The 20,208-nt window shown below is 34.7% G+C and overlaps 1 long non-coding RNA gene across 9 annotated transcripts in view; it reads right to left on the bottom strand.

Annotated features, from left to right (window-relative positions):
• The window catches only part of LOC141507872 (uncharacterized), a 250,353-nt gene that overhangs the window by 61,262 nt on the left and 168,883 nt on the right, over window positions 1–20,208 (bottom strand). For all 9 annotated transcript variants that reach the window (XR_012474294.1, XR_012474293.1, XR_012474295.1 and 6 more), the window contains 2 exons: window positions 15,565–15,641; window positions 9,109–9,300 (listed from right to left, as the gene is read on the bottom strand). This is a non-coding gene — a long non-coding RNA (uncharacterized LOC141507872). The remainder of the gene's footprint in view (window positions 1–9,108; window positions 9,301–15,564; window positions 15,642–20,208) is intronic.

Here is a 20,208-nt window from a genome sequence, read left to right as displayed (position 1 = left end):
TACCCTTTGTGAACTGAAAAGAGGGAAAGAAGCTTGCCACCTAAAGAATGACTAGAATATTTAGATCATCCTATTTTTGCAGCTGACTCTCTAACCACTGTGCATGACCTTCTCAGGTTGAAAAGAGACAAGATCCCTGCCCTGAAGGAGCATTCACTCTACTAGGTAGATTTAAGAAAGCAGATATGTAAAGTACAGAGAAATCAGAGAGAATTCTTTAATTTAAGAGATTAAGGAAGATTTTAGAGAGGATGTAGCACCTGAACTTAGTTGTGAAAGAAGAGAATTCTGAAAGGCAGAAATGAAATGGGAATGTATTTTAGGCATATGGGATGACCTGAGCTAAACTAAATGTAGGTGGGAGATGGCAAATTGAGTTAGGAAATCTTAGTAGTCCAATTTGGCTGCAACATAAAATGCATGAAAGGAAAGGCTGTAAAGCTAAGTTAGAGCCATATAGTGTCTCATCTGCCTGGTGAAGAAATTTTTATGTTATTTTATTCTGCTCGTAATAAAGGACCATTGAAGGTTTTTGAGTGAGGTGGCAGAAGATAATTTTGACAGCTATGTAGAAAATGAATTGGAATACTAGAATTAAAGAGTCCAATTAGGATGCTATTAGTATAGCCCAGGTTAGAAGTAATGCTAGTCTGAATAAGGGTGATAGCAGTGTTAATGAAAAAAAAAAGGTGAAAGGTGAAAACTGGTAAAATTTGACAATTGATTGGATATATTAGATGAGCTTGTTTCTGAAATTCTAAGCCTGGATGGTGATGCCAACTACAGAAAGAGGGAAATGGGGAGGAAGAAAGAGTTGAGAAGAAGATTTTTGGACATGTCAAGTTTAATCACCCAAAAGTGGAAATACCAAGCCAGAAAATATCAATCTTTTGAAATCTATTCTCTTTGCTACATCAGGTGTTAAGATTTGAAATTTAGAAAATTAAATCAGTAGGGTCAATAGGGTTGAATTAGTTGTTTGCTTAGAAAGGCCAGACTTTGAAAAAAAGCTCATGGTTCTGCAATGGACCTAGTGCATTTGTCTATCTTTGAGGATATTTGACCCAGTTATACTAGAGGAATAGCCATTTACCCTTTTATTCAACATCTCCTGGAAATAAGGTATTTAGAACCTGAAAGTGACTTCTTATTGATCTCCAAATTTAAATGAAAAACTTTATAAAATGCATTCAATATTAGTACACAATTTGAGTCTTTGAGTTAAGAAATAGTTCAAATGGCAATATCCTCTCTGTTTATGGATTTCAATTTTGAGGCAAAATTAAACTATGTAAGGAAAGAAAAATGTGCAGACAAAAGAGCATGAATTCATCATTCTGCATTCTAATTTGGAAACAGTGAAACAGACCTTCTTTCTATTTCCATTCTTGTCCCCTTGGCCCAAGTTCTGGTATCCCACTGAAATTCGCACAAGACTTCTTTGACTCTCTGTTTCACTAATTCAATTTGTCCAATTTGTTTCTGTTAAAATCATTCATCACTCTCTTCTTCTCTTTTCCTTACTTTAGTTTATGGGTGACCAAATTAAAATTTTTAGACTTTTCATGGTAGAGAGCTTTCTTTCTGTTTCCTCAGTCCCATATCTTACCAAAAGAAGAAAGGATGAAGGGAAAGGGTTAATGGTTATAACTATCCACTATATAGAGCTGAGAAAAAAACATATTTGATCTCAGGAAAATCTACTGAAGTTTAAACCTCCCACTACCCCCCCAAATAATCTTTCCCCTTTGTTGCTTGTTCCTATTCTTTTGTTCTTCAAAAGTATATCTCTACAAAGTCTTATCCTGGAACTTCTTTCAGCATTTAGAGCAGATATGTCTAACCCTGACCTATAAGGTCATTCATGAGGCAATATTATTTTTTTTCTTATTATACTCATTGGTTACATCATATTCATAAATATAGGTTACATCATAGTCATAAATAAATATTAAATTCTATATTTGACCCTTGACAAATTTTTATTTGGCCATGTGACCCAGAAGAGCAAAAAGGTTGGATACCCATGGTCTGGAGTCTTCTCACCCTGAAACAAGCTACCATCCCTGAGGGTTACTCGCTATGGAATATTTATCTGCCAAGACTGCTCCCCTTCTCCTGCTTCAATTTTGTGAAGGAGTTCAGTTAAAAAAAATCTCATGAAGGAAAGATTTGAACTCAGGTGTTCTTGATTCCAGGACTGGTTCTCTAATGTGTCACCTAGCTACTTAAGGGAAATAAGGCCAAAAGAAGACTATGCTACTGCTCCATATGGATGAGACAATATCACTGAATAATAAAGAGAAGATGGAACTAGTTAACTTATATTACTTTTATTCTTTATTAATGATAGTAGTCTTCATGCTGGGTAGAAAAGACCAATAAACAATAAGGAATAAAAATCTCTATTGATAAATTGTTGTTCCATTGTTTCCCTCATGCCTGACTCTTTAGGGACCTTATTTGGAATTTTTTTTTAGCAAAGATAATGGAGTGGCTTGCCATTTCCTTCTCCAGTTCATTTTACAGATGAGACCATCAGAGTTAAAGTCCATGCTCAGAGTCACATAGTGTCTCCATATGGAGACAAGATGGGACTGTGTCTATTCAAGGTAAATACTGGAGTAACCAACCTAGGTAATTATTAAGTGTCTGAGGTTGGATTTGAACCCAGGTACACCTGACTCCAAGGCTGGTGCTCTATCCACTGCACCCCCTAGCCGCCCCTGTGTATATCATTTCAATACAACATTGAACTTAAAATAACTGACTACTAGTTTGATGTGATTTGAAATACTGTTGTTCAGTCATTTTAGTCATACCCGATTCTTTGGGGTTTTCTTGGCAAAGATACAAGAATGGGTAACCATTTTCTTCTCCGGCTCATTTTACAAATGAGAAAACTGAAACAAACAGACAAATACCTTGCCCAGGGTCACACAATGTTATTAAGTATCTCATACTGGATTTGAACTCAGGTCTTTCTTAATCCAGACCTGGTGCTCTGTCTATCTAGCTGGCCTTAATATCTCTTCAGTACTAAGTGATCCTTCTTTCCTGATCTAAAAACAGTGGATTAGAAAGAGGAGTAGCACAGATCCCTGCTTCAATTCTTATCATTATTCAACAACTCCAATTAATCCAGCATAAGTTAAAGAGATCACCAATAGCAAAAGTGTTCCAAGAAGGAACCATGAAATGAGGAGAATAAAGAAAATCATCATACTCCAAAGCCAAAGGAGGAGGGAATTTTCTGAAGTCAAGGATGCTGGAGTATCAAAAATTATATAGAGGTTTAACAGAATAAAAACTAAAAATGTTATTGGATTTGGAAGATAAAAGTATTTTATAACTTTGAAGAAAACAGTTTCAATTAAGTGGTGGGAATCACAATTCAATTTAGAAAGGATTGAGATAGAAGTATGAGAAATATTTGAAACAGGTTGTATGGACAATCATATGGACAGGTTTTACAGACAGTTACTCAAAGGGGAAGAAGTTATTGAATAATGATAAGAATATATTAAACTTGTATCTCTTCTAAAGTCCACATCTCTACCTGGATGCCTCACAAATATCTCAAACTCAACTCAAAAGACAATGAATTATATTCCCTTTCCAAACTTATACCTCTGCATAAGTTTCCTATTTCTTCACAGCATACCAGCATCATTCCATTGGGTCAGGTTTGCCACTCATCTTCATCCTCAACCCTCCAAGTTTTGACCAAACCAAACTACTCTCTGTAACCTAAACTGGATATGCCAAATCTAATCTTTTCATCTTGGGACATATTTTCCTTTTGCCTACAAATAATTTCTTCCTTGCCTCCTTCTTTAAGAATTTCTAGCTTCTTGTAAAACATATTCTACGTAAAGCTAGTACCATATTCTAGTACCATATTCTATGTAAAACTTTTTTTCTCTCTCTAGTTATTAGTGTTTTTTTTACCTGTGAAATTCTTTTGGATTTGTTTTCATCAACTCAAGTAGAAAATAAGATCCTTAAGTGTAGGATCCCTAGAACCTAAGTCAATATGTGATTTATAGTAGACGCTGAGTAAATACTTGTTGAATTAAAGATATTAAAAGAGTTGATCAATGTAGTAAGCCACTATCAATTATCTTTGAAAGAACATGGAGAAAGGGAGAACTTCAGGTTGAGTGCCTAAATCTAAAAAATAGAGACATTAATGGCTTGATGTCACCTGGAAAAGGTAGTAAAATAGGAAAGCATAAAGAGGCATAGATAGAATACTTATCAAACTTGTAACTAAGAATAGATAACATTTATACTAAGCTGTAAAGTTTACTAAAAACTTTATACATATTATCTCATTTAATTCCCACAATTCCCCTGTGAATTATGTGTCATTATTAAACCCATTTTACTCATGATGAAATTGAGTCTGAGAAGGGTTAAATGACTTCCCCAAATTCACATATTTAATAAAGTACAATTCAACCCCTGGTCTGCTTGATTTCCAAGTCCAACATTTTATCTAATGTGCCACCTGATAAAATAGCTAATATTGAGTGTCTGAGTCAGGAGTCCAAAACTTCTGAATAGTTCATAACAATGTGTTTATCCCAAGATAATATTTAATAAGGATAAATTTAGTTTTTATTCATGGGTTCAAATAGGTTAAATTTGCTAGTATAAGACATGGGAATTATGCCTCTATAGTTTTCTTGAAAACAATTCAGGGTTTTTGGTATATGATAAGCTTAATACAAATAAAAAGTATACTATAGTAACTAAAAAAATTACTTTTAGAGAAGTATAGCATCTAGGACTAGGTAGATGTTATTTCCCATGCAATCTGATCTGGTTAGTCCATATATAGAATGTTGTTTTCAGTACTGGGCACTTTGGTGAATGTCTATAAATTAGACAGAATTCAGAAAATGGTGACCAGAAGAGTGAAATCTTCAAGATAATCCCATAGAAGAATTAGTAAAAGGACCTGAAGCTAGGTAGCTTGGAGTGAAAAAGAACTGGGTGGGGAATGGGTAAGAAATACAGGCTAGTATCTGAAGGGGTCTCATGTAGAAAAGGAATTACACTTGTTTTGATTATCTCCAGAGAGCAGATATAACTGAAAGCAATGGGCAGACACATCAGAGGCAGATTTGGATTTTCTTTTCATTTTTTTTTTTAGGTTTTTGCAAGGCAAATGGGGTTAAGTGGCTTGCCCAAGGCCACACAGCTAGTGTCTGAGGCTGTATTTGAACCCAGGTACTCCTGACTCCAGGGCCGCTATTTTATCCACTACGCCACCTAGCCACCCCTTTTCTTTTCATTTCTAACATTTGAACTCCTCCAACATGGAATGATCTGCCTTAGGAGGTAGGAGATGCCCTCCGACTTGTGGTCTTTATGCAAAGACTGAATATCTATGTCGTATGCATATGGTTTGTATTAGATCCTTCTGATATCCTTTCTTTTTCCCCTTTTTTAAAAAAAAATAAATTTATTTTCATCTATATACACAAGTATATTTTTAAGTTACAAAATTTCCTTTCACCTTTCTTTCCCCCCCACCCCTAACCAGGGGCGAGCAGTCAAGTTAGCATCGTACATACATATTTATGATAAACATATTTACAGATCAGTTATTTTGGGTATGAGGAATCAGGATTAAGGGGAAAAGAGATAGAAAAGGGATAATTTTTATAGTGTTCATCAGATTCAGAAGGATTGGTTTGTTTTTTGTTTGTGTGTTTGTGTGTGTGTGTGTGTGTGTGTGTGTGTGTGTGTGTGTGTGTGCTTTGTTTTGTTTGGTTTTGATTTTCTTCCTAGGGATGGAGATAACATTGTCCAAAGCAGGTCTGTTACAGTTGTCCTAGATGTTATCCTTTCTGAAATTCTCTAATCCTCCTTATCTCTTTCCCATTTCTCCTTTACTTTCTCCCTCTTCCTCCTAGTGAAATCTTAAAAGAAATCTATTACTACTTTCCTTCATTAAGTTTATGCTTTCTTGTAAGTCATTTAATTTTGATGCTACTTAAATGTTTTATTGTTACCCTATTTATCATCTGAATGGACATTACTATCTTTTTTTTGTAAGACCAATTAAACTTTCCATTCAGTGCTAAATAGCTGTCCTATAGACCTTAACAGAAAACTAGTCATACTCTAGCATTTGTAAATGTATCATTACAGAAAAAAACTCTTTAAAAATTTTATATAAGAATGAGAATTAACTCATTGCTTTTACTTTTCTGAATACACTCAATTTCTGTTTAGACCTACTGGATAATGTCCAATCTCATGATATAGCATGTTTTAAAACTAATCATTTCCCTATACTACCCATGCTAAACTATTTAAACTGCCACTGTTCTCTAATCTCGATAAATTTACTATATTAATTAGTTTTTATCTCAAGGCTATCTGTCTCTCAAATCTTCCATTTACATAAATTCTAAACTATTCTGTGTAAACACAGGCACTCAAATGCATGCACATGCGCGCACACACACACACACACACACACACACACAATCCCACAATTTGCCTGCCTCTACTCCACCCTACTGTGAAACAGATAATTAAATAAGTGAAATAAATATCCCTTACTCCTTGACTGGCATAAATTGTTATTCACCTCTGGTTAAGTGGTTCTTTGCAAAGCTGTTATTAAACAGTCGCTTAGCTTGTCACTATCAAAACTGCCTCTTTTCTCCTATAGCTCTAATGAATAATTGAGGCAAAATATTATATGACTTATTCAAGATTACATGGTTATAATGACCTAGGCATAGTTAAGTGAGTTACCTACAGAATTCTCAGTCTATCCAGAAGAACAGTTCATTTTAGTTATTTACTTTGTGTTTCCATACCATTTAATTCAGGTGTATTAACAGTCTATTCTTCCTGAAGAAAATGTACGCTTAGAAGAAACAAACAAATGAAAAAGAACTAGGAAATTCTCCAGTTGATGAATGGTCAAAGGACAGTTTTCAAATGAAGAAATTAAAGCTATATATTAATCATATGAAAAAATGATCTGAATCATTATTGATTAGAGAAATGAAAATTAAAACAACGAGTTATCATCTCACCCCTTTCAGATTGGTCAAGATAAGAAAAAAGGAAAATGATCAATGTTGGAGCAGTTGTGGGAGGATGGAAACATTGATGCATTGCTGGTGGAGTTGTGAATGGATCCAACCTTTCTGGAGAGCAATATGGAACTAAGCCCAAAGAACAATAAAGCTGTTCATACCCTTTAGCCCAGAAATTCCAATTCTAGGTCTAGATCCATAAGAAATTATAAAAAAGGGAAAAGTCGTACGTATTCCAAAACATTCACAACAGCTCTTTTTGTAGTGGCAAAGAAATGGAAATTGAAGGAATGCCCATCAACTGGGGAATGGCTAAACAAGTTATGGTACATGAATACTCTTGTTCCGGAAGAAACCATAAATGGTCACTATAGAGAAGCATGAAATGTCTTATGGGGTCTGATGCTAAGCAAAGGGAGTAGAACCAATGTATACATCAACAACAACATTGTGAGATAAACAACCTTGATGGATGCAGCTCCTTTCAGCAGTTCAGTCTAATACAATTATATTAGACCAGCTATGGACTATGTTATCCCCATCCAGAGGAAGAAAAAGAAAACAACACATACACACACACACACACACACACACACACACACACACACGCAAACCCTTCAGAATCTGATGAATACTTTATTAAAATTATCTCTGTGTATCTCTTTCCTTTGATCCTAATTCCTCATGCCGAAAATAACTAATCTATAAATATTCTTATCAAAATATGTATGTACAATGCTAACCTAACTATTTGCCATTGAGAGGAGGGTAGGAAGGGAAGGTGGGAGGAAATTTTGTAACTTATAAATAAATACAATTTTAAAAATTTAAAAAAGAATTGGGAAAATATTTCTAATTTATAAAGCTTCACATGTATAGAATACTATATTTGGAGTCAGGAATATCTAGGTTCAATACCTCCTTCAGAAACTAGCTTTTTGTGACCCTGGGCAAATTATCTGCCTCTGTTTCCAAGTATGTAAAATGAAAGGCGTGTGCCTGATGACTTTTTAAGGTTCTTTCTGATTCAAAAATCTATAATGACTCCATGACAATGACCTTCATGAGGAAATGCTTCCAGGAGAAAGTTTTTTTATTTTTTATTTTTTTAGTGAAACCAATTTATAGTGAATTTGAATACTGAAACATGTTTTAGGCAAAAAGCCGGAAAGTCCCACAGTTTCATTCTGGTGTAGCATGCAAGCTGCAGTCCTCGGCAAAGCAAACTTCCTCTGTTTAAAAGTGAAACTCAAAACAAAACCTGTCCCACACTGGCTATCCTTCCCACATTTGGAAAGGAAATGCCACCTCCCCAAAGGAAAAGAACGTGTGGGTATTAAGATATTTTGGAAGCTCTGTCTTCAGGACACTAAATATCAATACTATAATCTTTTGAAAAAGGTACACCAGCTTACTACTAGCAGTAATTGAGTTGGGGGAAGGGAAGGCAGGCAAGTAGAAAAGTACAGATGCTCTCCATTAACCTAGTAATTCTTCCCTTTCCTTCACTTTCTGTGTGGGGCACATTTGCATTTTGAGGAGTAGGAGGAAAATTCAAAACAGGTTCTTTCAGTCGAGGTTTAAATATTCGTATAAATTAAGAAGCTTCACAGAGAGGGGAAAAATGAATGGCAGGGGAATTGGGAATTACTCCTCTGGGGTAGCATTAGTGCATCTCACAACTGGTTGGTTGTGCCTCTTTCTCTAGGTCAAGGTCAGATGAAAGAGTTTTTCAAGGCAGGAGAAAATGGGGCTATTTAAAGTGGAAAATCTGATCTGAATATCGTTAACTCTCTTGTGCAGTATTAAGTCACAGTGTTAATGTTTGGTTTTACATGGAAACTAAGCATAATTTACTAGCATAATATTCATTTAAAAACTCCAGAAAATGCCTATAGTTTGGTATGCATTTGTTTTTACTGAAAAGCCTTTCAGATTCCCTTCTTCAGTAGTCATTGCAGATGCAAATATGGGAAAGGAGAATTTTTTCTCCTTTCTCAATATGAAAAATCATTAATATGTTCAAGGTTTAACTTACTTTTTTATGAGTGTTTCTGTGTGGACCATATGGCATCAGCTAGATTGGAAGATTTTCACTTGCTTTATGAAAATTTGGGTGAGAATTTCTCTCATAAGCTCTTCTTTTGCAGCAGGTTACTTTGAAGCAGGTATGACACTCCTACAGAACATCAAGGCTGGCATTTAACAATCAGGGCTAAAGACCAGAAATCTGGAAAAAAAACATTGAATAGATTTGTAGTTTAATAGTGGATAATCACTTGTGAACTTAATTAATGCCCCAATTATTAGTATCATCATATGAAAATAGTGACCAAAGCTATACAGTGCAAGCCTGAGATTTAAATATATTTGTGGAAATCAAGACACATTATCAATTCATGATAATGCACTAAGAACAGCAGTTATCATAGAAGAATTCATTCTATTAAAGATATGATTAGACAGAAGAATAAGCATGTCTCATTTCATATGCTCAGTCTTCTTCCCTAGGATACCAACCTCAATTCAATCTTTAACATGGAAATATCAATTATATTGGATTCAGGATCATGCCCAATTGGCACTCTGAACTAAATATCATAATGACTTCTTTTCATTTCTTATTTATTAATTTTTGAGATTTGATGATTCTGAATGTCTTTTGGCTCAATTTGTTATGCATTTAATTTTGTGTACCTGCCCAAATTAGCCTATTAAAAAAATCTTTTTACAAACCTGTTCATTTCTTTTGCTGTCTTTTACTGTGGAATACTTTTGAGTGCTTTCAGTGGAAACATTATATATGACAGAGAATCATGAGTTTGTGAAAGGTGAGAATAGTTAAGGGTTTTTCAACTTGAATTCTCCAGGAGAAGACACCTTGGAAATTTTAAAAATCATTTAATTTTCTTTTTTAAGAGCGAATACTCTTTAGTCTCAATAATGTCATATTCTTTTTTAAATGGGTGTATGTGCATGTATATGTATATTTATGTGTATGAATGCACTTTATATATCATGTATATGTATATGTGTGCATATATGCACACACACATATAAATGTATAGCTTTTACAATAGATAACTAAAGATCAAACCAAAAGTGGTAAGATGTCAGACTAAGAAGCTTACAACTGGAAAGGGAATCTAGAAATTAAGTCTGGTTCTCCCTATTTTATAGAAGATGAAACAGCACAAAGATACAATGACTTGCTTGATGACCTACAAAGTAGTAAGTAGAAGAGCAGAGATTCAAATCCCGCTCCTTAGATTCCTGATACAATTTTTCATTGTAACCACAAATATCTAGCTAAAGTTATTCCACACTGGAGTTCTGTTTTTATTAGAGAAAAAATAAAAACAATACCATAGTGTGAGAAACAAAATTAAATAAATTTTCTCTGTACTACTTCCTTAGATTTGTCTATTTGTATAAAGCTGTGTTGCTTTAGATTTTGTTTTCATCCTTCTCCTTATCCCCCCTCAACTTTTCCTCCACCCTTTTTTATAGAAGTGTATTCAATGTGTAAATTCTTTTATTCTGCTAGTCTAGTTTGTATCACTTGATATGTCTTTTAATATTTTCTTACATTAGTATTATTGAACATAAAAATTATTTCCATTTTTTGCAAATTTACAAATAGAGGGATTATAAATATTTTATTTAGAGAGATATTTTTACTTCTTTCCAAATATCTTTAGGATAAAGTCCTAGCAATAGATTTACCAAATCACAAGATAAGTTTTGACTCAATGTATATGACCACCTTACTCTTAAAATCTTGCACCAGTCTATAATCTCATCAATAATGTAACAGTGTGAAATTTAATTTTTAGTGGATATAAGGCATCATCTTAATGTGTTCTGTTTTAAATAGTATTTTTCTAATTCTATGTCAAGGCAATTTTTATCATTAATTTTGTTTTGTTTTTTAATTTATTTATTTTGAATTTTACAGTTTTTCCCCCTAATCTTGCTTCCCTCCCCCCACCCCCACCCCCACCCCCACAGAAGGTAGTCTGCTATTCTTTTTATTATTTCCATGATATATGTTGATCTAAGTTGAATGTGATGAGAGGGAAATCATATCCTTAAGGAAAAAAATAAAGTATAAGAGAGAGTAAAATTATATAATAAGATAACATGATTTTTTTTAAAATTAAAGGTAATAGTCTTTGTTCAAACTCCACAATTCTTTCTCTGGATACAGATGGTATTCTCCATAGCAGATATCCAAGAATTGTGCCTGATTGTTGCACTGATAGAATGAGCAAGTCCATTAAGTTTGATCATCAGCCCCATGTTGCTGTTAGGGTGTACAATATTCTTCTGGTTCTGCTTATCTCGCTCAGCATCTTTATCATTCATTTTTATGAGATTTTTGAGTGCCAAATTTTTCTCCCTCCTTTTTTTCCCCTCTTTCCTCTAATTGAAAATGGTAGGCAATTTGATATATGTTATTCTTGAGCTATCATGTATACAAATTTCCACAGTAGTCACAGTTTTGAAAGAAGAAACAGATCAAGAGGAGAAAAAAAATGAAAGAACAAAGATGCATCTGCATTCAGTCCATCAGTTCTTTATCAAGATGTAAATAGCATTTTCCTTATGAGTCCTTTGTATTTGTCTTGGATCATCGTATTGCTGGGAAGAACTGGGTTGTTCATTGTTGATCATCAAACAATGTTGCTGATACTGTGTACAAAGTTCTCCTGGTTCTGCTCACTTCAGTTCGTGCAAATCTTTCTAGAGGTTTCTGAAATCTTCCTGTTCATCATTTCTTATTGCACAATAGTTTTCCATCATATTTCTATGTCATAGCTTGTTCAGTAATTCCCCAATTGATAGGCATCTCTCTTCAGGTTCCAATATTTTGACACCGCAAAAAGGGTTGCTATAAATATTTTTGCACATGTAGATCTTTTAGTCTTTTTTAGGATATCTTTGGGACATAGACCTAATAATGTTATTGCTGGATCAAAGGGTTAAATGATTTTTTGAAACTATATTTCTCTGATTATTAGGGGACGTAAATATTTTTTCACATGATTAATTGATTATGTCTTTCCACAAAAAAACTATGCATTATGATCATTTCTTCATTATATGTATATTTATTACTTCTTTTAAATTCTATGTAAGAGAATTTTATTTCTGTAACCCTGATCTCAAAGCCCATTGGTAAGGGACACACCTTCATCAAAGTATCAATGTATAATTTGCATAAGGCATGAGGCAGAGTTCTCGAGAGAGGAGAGAAGAGTTCTTCAGCACTCTTCAAAATCATACCAGATTTTTCCAAGAGTCTTTTCCTCTAGCAACCAATAGTAGAGTTGGCATCTTCTGTCTTCTCTCTCTAATCTGAAAGCCTGACGTATCCAAAGCTAATTGAACTTTGAAAAGAACTGAAGAGCTCTCCTCTCTCTCACAAACTCCACCCCTCTCCTCATGCAGACAAGAGATATTAACCTCTCTCACTAGGAAAGAGTTTCTATACCAATAAGCTTTGGGACTAGGGTTACCTCAGATTATGTTTTCCTTCTTCTTCTTTTAGAAATTTTTATCAGACTAAATCATTTTATTCTAATATAATAAAATATGGTAATTTTGTTTTCACCCATTTCTTCACTTTTTTTTTTGTTATTCCATTATCCAGTTCTTTCGAAAGTAAAAATAATAATTCTATTCTCCAGTTACAGGTTGTTATAATTCACATGTTTTTAGTCATGTTCCAGATCTTTGTGACCCCATTTGGGGTTTTCTTAACAAAGATACTGAAGTAGATTGCCATTTCCTTTTCCAGCTCAATTTACAGTAGAAAAAACTCAGGAAAACAGGGTTAAGTGACTTGCATAGAGTCACACTGCTAGTAAGTGTCTGAGGCATGCTTTGAACTCAAGTTCAAAGTTTTCCTGATTCCATATTTGGGACTATATCATGTCACCTAGATACATAGTTAAAGATTTTGCTTTCTTAAAAATTGTTCTTGGTTAGTCATGTCTCAGTCACGTTTGACTCTTTGTAACCCCTTTTGGGATTTTCTTGACAAAGATACTGGAGTTGTTTGCCATTTCCTTCTCCAGCTCATTTTACAGATTAAGAAACTGAAGGAAAGTTAGAGTCATACAGAGTCACACAGCTAGTAAGTTGTTTAAGGTCAGATGTAAGTCTTCCTGACTCCCAGTCTATACAGTGCATCACCTAGATGCCCAGTTATGAGTTCATCGAAAACTAATTATCATCTATCTATCTATCTAGATAATTTTATACACTTTCTTTCTGAGTTATCTGATCTATTCCATTGAAGTCTTTATTATTATTATTATCATCATGATAATTATTCTATTTTTAATTTTACGTTTTGAAATCTGGGAGTACAAGTGCCCTCAATGTATACATGAAGGATCTAGGACTTCATCAACTTGTTTATGACTTAGTAAATAAATACTAATTTGTTGCTTGAGAAAATAGAGGTTAAGTTGTTCAAGGTCGAAAAGTAAATGCTAAGAGTCAGGATTTGAACTTAGATCTTCATTCTATCTATTATCACATTATGTCATATCAATGACATGAATGAATAAGACAATGAATATTCCAAAAAAAGTTCACCTATAAAATGCTCTTTAAACCTTGGAGTACTAGATAATGGCATTTATCATCATTATTGTTGTTATAGAAGCTGGAGAGTTAGCTTAGTGGGGTCAAAAAAGCAGTTTTAGACATAGGTTTTTATGCTTCCTCTTTTCTTAGATAAGTCATTTTAATTCTTTTTACCTTATTTTCCTCATCTGTTGAATGAGAGTCAGTCTAGATGGTTTCTAAGATCTTTCCTTATTCTAAATTTGCATTCAAAATAAACATAAAAACCTAATGCTTCAAAATATCAAACACTTATTTTAATATAATTTAATTCATCAGAATCATATCTCCTCATTATTATATCACATCTACTGACTATACTCCCTAATAACAAGACATTTTGACTTTCACCAACAAGGATGACAGCTGAGAAAGGAATATTTGAGTTTAAATGGGAACCAAGTAGAATGGCTAAATATCCTGGACTGGCCTGAATCACTTTAATCCCATTAGATTTCATGTATTTTATGAGTTAATTGAAAGTGCAGGCTACAAGTGTTTCCTATTCAGATATATGAGAATATAAAATTTTCCTATACATTTGAATACTTTTGATGTCTATTTGGGTAATGATTTTTGTGTCCTTAAGAGAGCTCATTTCTATTCCCTACAAATAAGTGTTGCTTATTAACTTAGAAAAGATACTATTCTAAGGAGAAGGGAGAATTAGTGCCTTAAGAGGAAAATTCCACTGATACTGCTCTTTGAACAATTGGTCTTAGCTTCTGGTCTCTTGGTTCATAGATAAACCTGCTTATTGAAGGTTTATCCGAGACTAATTTTACAGAGAGCATATAAGTGAACTACTCAACTTTTAAACTATTCTTTGCCATCTGTTTAATTCTAAAGATTCAGTGCTGATTCATGCATAGCTTAGCATTATTAAACTTGCTCAAACATATAATTTTAACCTCCCAGCACAGGAAAAGAAACAAATAGGTGAAGATCAGCAAACCCTCTAAGAAGACTGAAAATGACTAATCAAACAGATGTAGACCCTAAAACAGCAGGCATAAAAATGTAAAATGTAACCAACTGGAATAACCAGAAACTTGAGAAGGTAAGAATAGGGGTTCTTGAAAGTAATGTTTAAAATAGTTGCACTTACTACTAAAACAAAGAAAGCAAGAAAGATCTTTTAAAAATGACCTATAAAAACTTTTCACTCCTTGGGATTTCCCTGGGGATCTCCCAAAATATCCACATTCTAGCTTTGAGCTGTAATAAGAGCAATTGGGAGGAGACATTAAATTAGATGTCTCCTTTCATTTCTATGTCTCAGCCCTCTTTGTTTTTTCATGACTGACTCTAGTCATCCTTTCTCTTTCAAAGTGGTCCTCCTATAACCCTGACTCATCCTCCTCACCTATGTACTGCTCATATCTCCTTAAAACACCTAGTCTCTGAAGTATGCTTTTTCTCTGTGACAAATGAAGAATTTGAGAGACCCAGTTCCTGGGTAAGTAACAATCATTTCATTAGTTATGTCTAGAGATAATTAATATAGGGTCATCTTTTTTAAAGACCTCTTCATAGAACCCACTCAATGATTATATGCCCTGGAAGAATGGGTGTCTTTGATAGGGAGCAACCAGTTCTGATTGGTTCATAATTAATGAAATAATGGATATTATTTGATTATTATAATGATATTATAATAAAAGGCGGGTTTATTCTAATGAGGGACTAGGGGACATGACTAATCATTCCCTATTAGTCAAAGAGACACCTATAACCTTTATCACCTTGTCCAGAGTAATCTAGACAAAAGGCAGAATCCACTTCTACCTATCTGTCTGACTAAAAGACACTGGGGGTAGAAAACACCACATCAACCAAATTAGAATTTCTTTACCTTTTGATTAGATCTAAGTTTTCCATTCTCAGTCCTGTGCTTCAAAGACTGCTCAAATAACAAACAGGGGCTAATTCCTGAAAGAGGAAATAGAAAGGAAATAAACTTTATTCATAATTCAATAATTGGTTATGGGGAGGGTGGAGCCAAGATGGCAGTGGGAAGGCAGCATTTCCCAGGAACCATCTCCCCCAAAGGTCAAAAAAACAGAGGATGACTCTAAAAAAAATTTAGAGGGGCAGAACCCACAGAAAGATTGAGTGATACATTTTTCCAGTCCAAGACAACTTAGAAGTTCCATGGAAAAGGTGTGTTTTACCAGGACTGGGGGCCAGATAAAAAGCCACAGCCACAGCTGCAGCACAGCCCAGCCCAGCCCAGAGATTACCTGCAACAGCCTGAAGGGGCAATGAGAGAACTCTGCTGCACCTAGGTGAGTGTGGAGTGAGGAGCACAGGCCACAGAATCTGCAGTGAGAATCTGGAGAAAGCAGCCTGTACCTCCAGAGATGGTAAGGGAAGTCTGCAGAGATTGCTCTCCCTTGTGGTAGGACTCTGCTATTTGCCTACACTCAGATATTGCAGTTTGGGCTTCCACACTAAGATAGCAAGATCCCTCCTTATAGCCCTAGGGCAGAGGAGAGTCCTGGGGGGGCATCTACATATCAAAGCACAGGCAAGAGAACATAAGACCTTGGAAAAATAAAGGTCCCTGTGGGGTGTCCCAAAAGAATTTCCAAAGCCTTGGAAGTGCTGTAAATTAGTCTTGGATTGAATAAATGAGTAAACAACAGAAAAAAGAAGAATCTGACCATAGAGAATTACTTTAGTCCCATGGAAGTTCAAAACACATACTCAGATGATGACAAAATCGAAGCTTCCGTATCCAAAACCTCCAAGAGAAATAGAAAATGGGTTCAGACTATGGATGAGCTCAAAAAAGACTTTGAAAAGCAATTAAGGGAGATGGAAGAAAAATTGGGAGAAATGAGAGCGATGAAAAAAAATCATGAAAACCAAATCAAAAGATTGGTGAAAGAAATACAAAAAAATACTGAAGAAAATAATATGTTAAAAACCAGTTTTCGCCTAATGGAAAAAGCAAAACAAGAGGCAAATGAGGAGAATAATGCTTTAAAAAGCAGAATTGGCCAGCTGGAAAAGGAGATAAAAAAGCTCTCTGAAGAAAATTACTCCTTCAAATGCAGATGACTTTGCACAAAATCAGGAAGAGAAATAAAACTCTTCCAAAAAAGCCAAAAATTAGAAGAAAATGTGAAATATCTCATCGGAAAACATCCAAACTTGAAAACATAGCCAGAAGAAATAATTTAAAAATTATTGGTCTATCTGAAAGCTATGACCAGTAGAAGAGCCTAGACTTAATTTTTAAAGAATATATATAATACAGCAAAATTGCCCTGAGATCCTAGAAGCAGAGGGTAAAATTAGAAATTGAGAGAATGCACCGGTCACCCCCTGAAAGACATCCCAAAAGAAAAACTTCCAGGAATGTTATAGCCAAATTCCAAAATTCCCAAATCAAACAGAAAATTCTAAAAGTTGCCAGAAACAAACAGTTCAAGTACCAAGGCTCCATAGTCAGGATTACACAGGATCTGGCAGCATCTACATTAAGGACTCATAGGGATGGGAATATGATATTCCAGAAGGCAAAAGATCTTGGTTACAACTGAGAATTAACTACCCAGCAAAACTGAATATCCTCTTTCAGGGGAAAGGGAAGAAACAGGAAATTTCAAACTTTCCCATTGAAACAACCAGAGTTGAACAGAAAGTTTGTCTCCAAGTACAGGACTCTGGTGAACCACAGAGTAAGTGGAAGAGAAGAACTAACTATGAGAATTTAATGATATTGAACTCTTTGTATTCCTACATGGGAAGAAGATATTGATAGCACATATGAACTTTCTCATTTATAAGAGCTATTAGAAGGAGCATATATAGACAGGACATAGGAAGGAGTAGAATATAATGGTTTAATATAGTAAAAAGATGGAGTCAATGGGTGATGGGGAAGTACTGGGAGGAAGGAAAAGGAGAGGAAGAAGAAGCTGTGAAATTTCACATAAGAGTCAAGAAAAAGCTTTTTTCAATGGAGTGGAAAGGGGGGAAGGCAAGGGGGAATGAATGAGCCTTCATTCTCATCAGAAATAGCTCAGAGAGAAAATAACATCCATACTTAATAGGGTATAGAAATCTATCTTACCCTAGAGAAAAATAAGAAGAAAGAGATGGGATAAGGGGGAATAGGGGAAGGGAAGGGGGGGATAGGTGATAGAAGAGAGGGAAGATTGAGGGAGAGGATACTCAGATTCAACACACTTTTGGACAGGGTCAGGATAAAAGGAGAGAGAGAGAATAGATAAATGAGAGTGGGGAGGAATAGAGTGGAGGTACAGCTAGTAATAGCAACTGAGGGAAAAATATTGAAGCAGCTTCTCTGGTGGACTTATGATAAAGAAAGCAACTCACCCCAGAGACAGAGCCATTGGACTCTAAATGCAGACTGAAGTACATTTTTTTTTCTCTCTCTCTCTATTCTTCAGGTTTTTCATCGTCTTGGGGAGGAGTAGGGGGTTTATGTTTATTCTTATGTTTACTCTTATAGCACATTCAATTGATATCAATGTATGGCATGGAAACAATGTAGAAAGACAAGCAGACAGCCTTTTGTAGGGGGGAGGGAAGGGAGGGGTAAAAATTGAAGAATTCAGAGCCTTGCAAAAAATGATGGCTACATATACCTATTGTATATAATTGGAAAACAAATAAAATGTCAAAAAATAATTGGTTATTAAAATGAAAGAGAAATAATCATTTCTCTCACCTCCCACCCAGGTATTGTAGGCCACTGTTCAAGAATAAAATCCAAATCTTTGCTCACACTTTCAAGCCCTATGGCTCTCTTCCATTTTCTCTGACTATTGTAATCTTAGTAATTCAACAAGTTAGGAGTTCAAAACCTAAAGGAGATCTTTTTTTTGGTTCATTAGAATATTTACTCCTTAAGGGAAGGCATTCTTTTGTTTTCTTATGCTCCAAACCTAGTCCAGTACCCTGATCTTGATCTCTATGATGTTTGTCCTTTATTCCCCCAAACAACATCATCAAGGAGGTGATGCCATGACAAGCACATGAACTGGATTTGTGTGAGGATGAGCTGTGCTAAGTCACTGGCCCCACATTATCCTTCAGAGTCATCTGGGTCCAGAGGTCAGATATGCATCAGGATGACTGGAAATGACCCTGTATATAAGGAAATAAGGATTAAGTGACTTGCCCAAGGTCACACAGCTAGTAAGTCTATCTGAGCCTGGATTCAAACTCCCATCCTCCTGACTCTTAAAGTCAGTGCTCTAGCCACTGTACCACCTAACTGCCTCCTGCTCTTTAGTAGATAGCCGATGAAAATTTTTGGAGTTGACAGAGGTCATACTAACCCCACTGACCTCAGCCTCCTCTGAAGTTCTGCAGTATGGTTGCTACTGCAGCCCTTCACTTACCACATGAAGAAGCTAGGTACATTTCTTTGGCATTTTCCCACTACTGAAGTAGGTTTTTGGGGAAAGGGATGTATAACTTCTGACTTTCTGCTTAAAAGCATGTAGTTCATAACACTAGACATGAACTTTTATTTAAAGGGAGGGGAAGAAATTTCAAAATAAATAACCAACAATTAGAAAGATGAATGTAAATCCCAGCAGTATAGTACTGAGACTAAATATGTCCTCTGTGGAGACCCTTGGTAAGAAGTTAAGAAAAAAGTTAAGAAAAAATTCTGAATTTTTCCATGTCAGTTGAAAGGGTAGAATAGAAAAAGCCACTGATATTTATTTTATCTTTCTCCTTGCTCCCATTCTTCTTGGCATTAAAAGATGGTTACTCTCACAAGCTCAGGAAAAATAATTTTCTTTTTGTTATTAAAAAACATTCTTATTGATACTTCTTGGTTTTATTTGACCTAAATTTCTTCCTGAATCTCCCCCTCTAGGATTTAATCTATATTATTGCATATACATACATACATATATATGTATGTATATGTATATTTACCCCATATATATATATATATATATATATATATATATATATATAACTGTAGTATATGGCTACATATGGGCAAGTTGGTAGGTAAGTAGGTATATATAAAGAGAGAGATCTATCAATATATCTATCTATATCTATATCTAGGTAATATTCTATCCCCAAGGAACTCTATTTCTTCTTGAAGGACATTATTGTAATTCTGCAAAATTTATTTTTTAAAAACTCATTTTATATTGGTTGTTCTTTTCCTTTATATATTGTTGTAGTTATTGAATCTTGAGGGTTTTTTGCTCTTCTTATTTAATTCTGTATTGATTCATGTAAGTAATTACATGCCTCTCTGTATTCATCATATTCTGTTACAAAAATGTAACAAAATTTCTTTAAACATCACCAATAGAATTTATTTTTTCCAGTTCCTTGTTCTCATGCAAAAAATGCTGTAATACATATGTTAGAATATATGAATTAGAGCCTTTCTTTTTATCAGCAAATTCCTTGGCATATATGCTTAAGGGTGAACTTTCTGACTCAATGTCTATGGACGTTTTAGCCACGTTATTTGCATAATTCT

This window comes from Macrotis lagotis, chromosome 1 (assembly GCF_037893015.1).
Source record: "Macrotis lagotis isolate mMagLag1 chromosome 1, bilby.v1.9.chrom.fasta, whole genome shotgun sequence".
NCBI lineage: Eukaryota > Metazoa > Chordata > Mammalia > Peramelemorphia > Peramelidae > Macrotis > Macrotis lagotis.
Note: the sequence above shows the minus strand (reverse complement) of the source record. Positions and strands in the feature narration are given on the sequence as shown.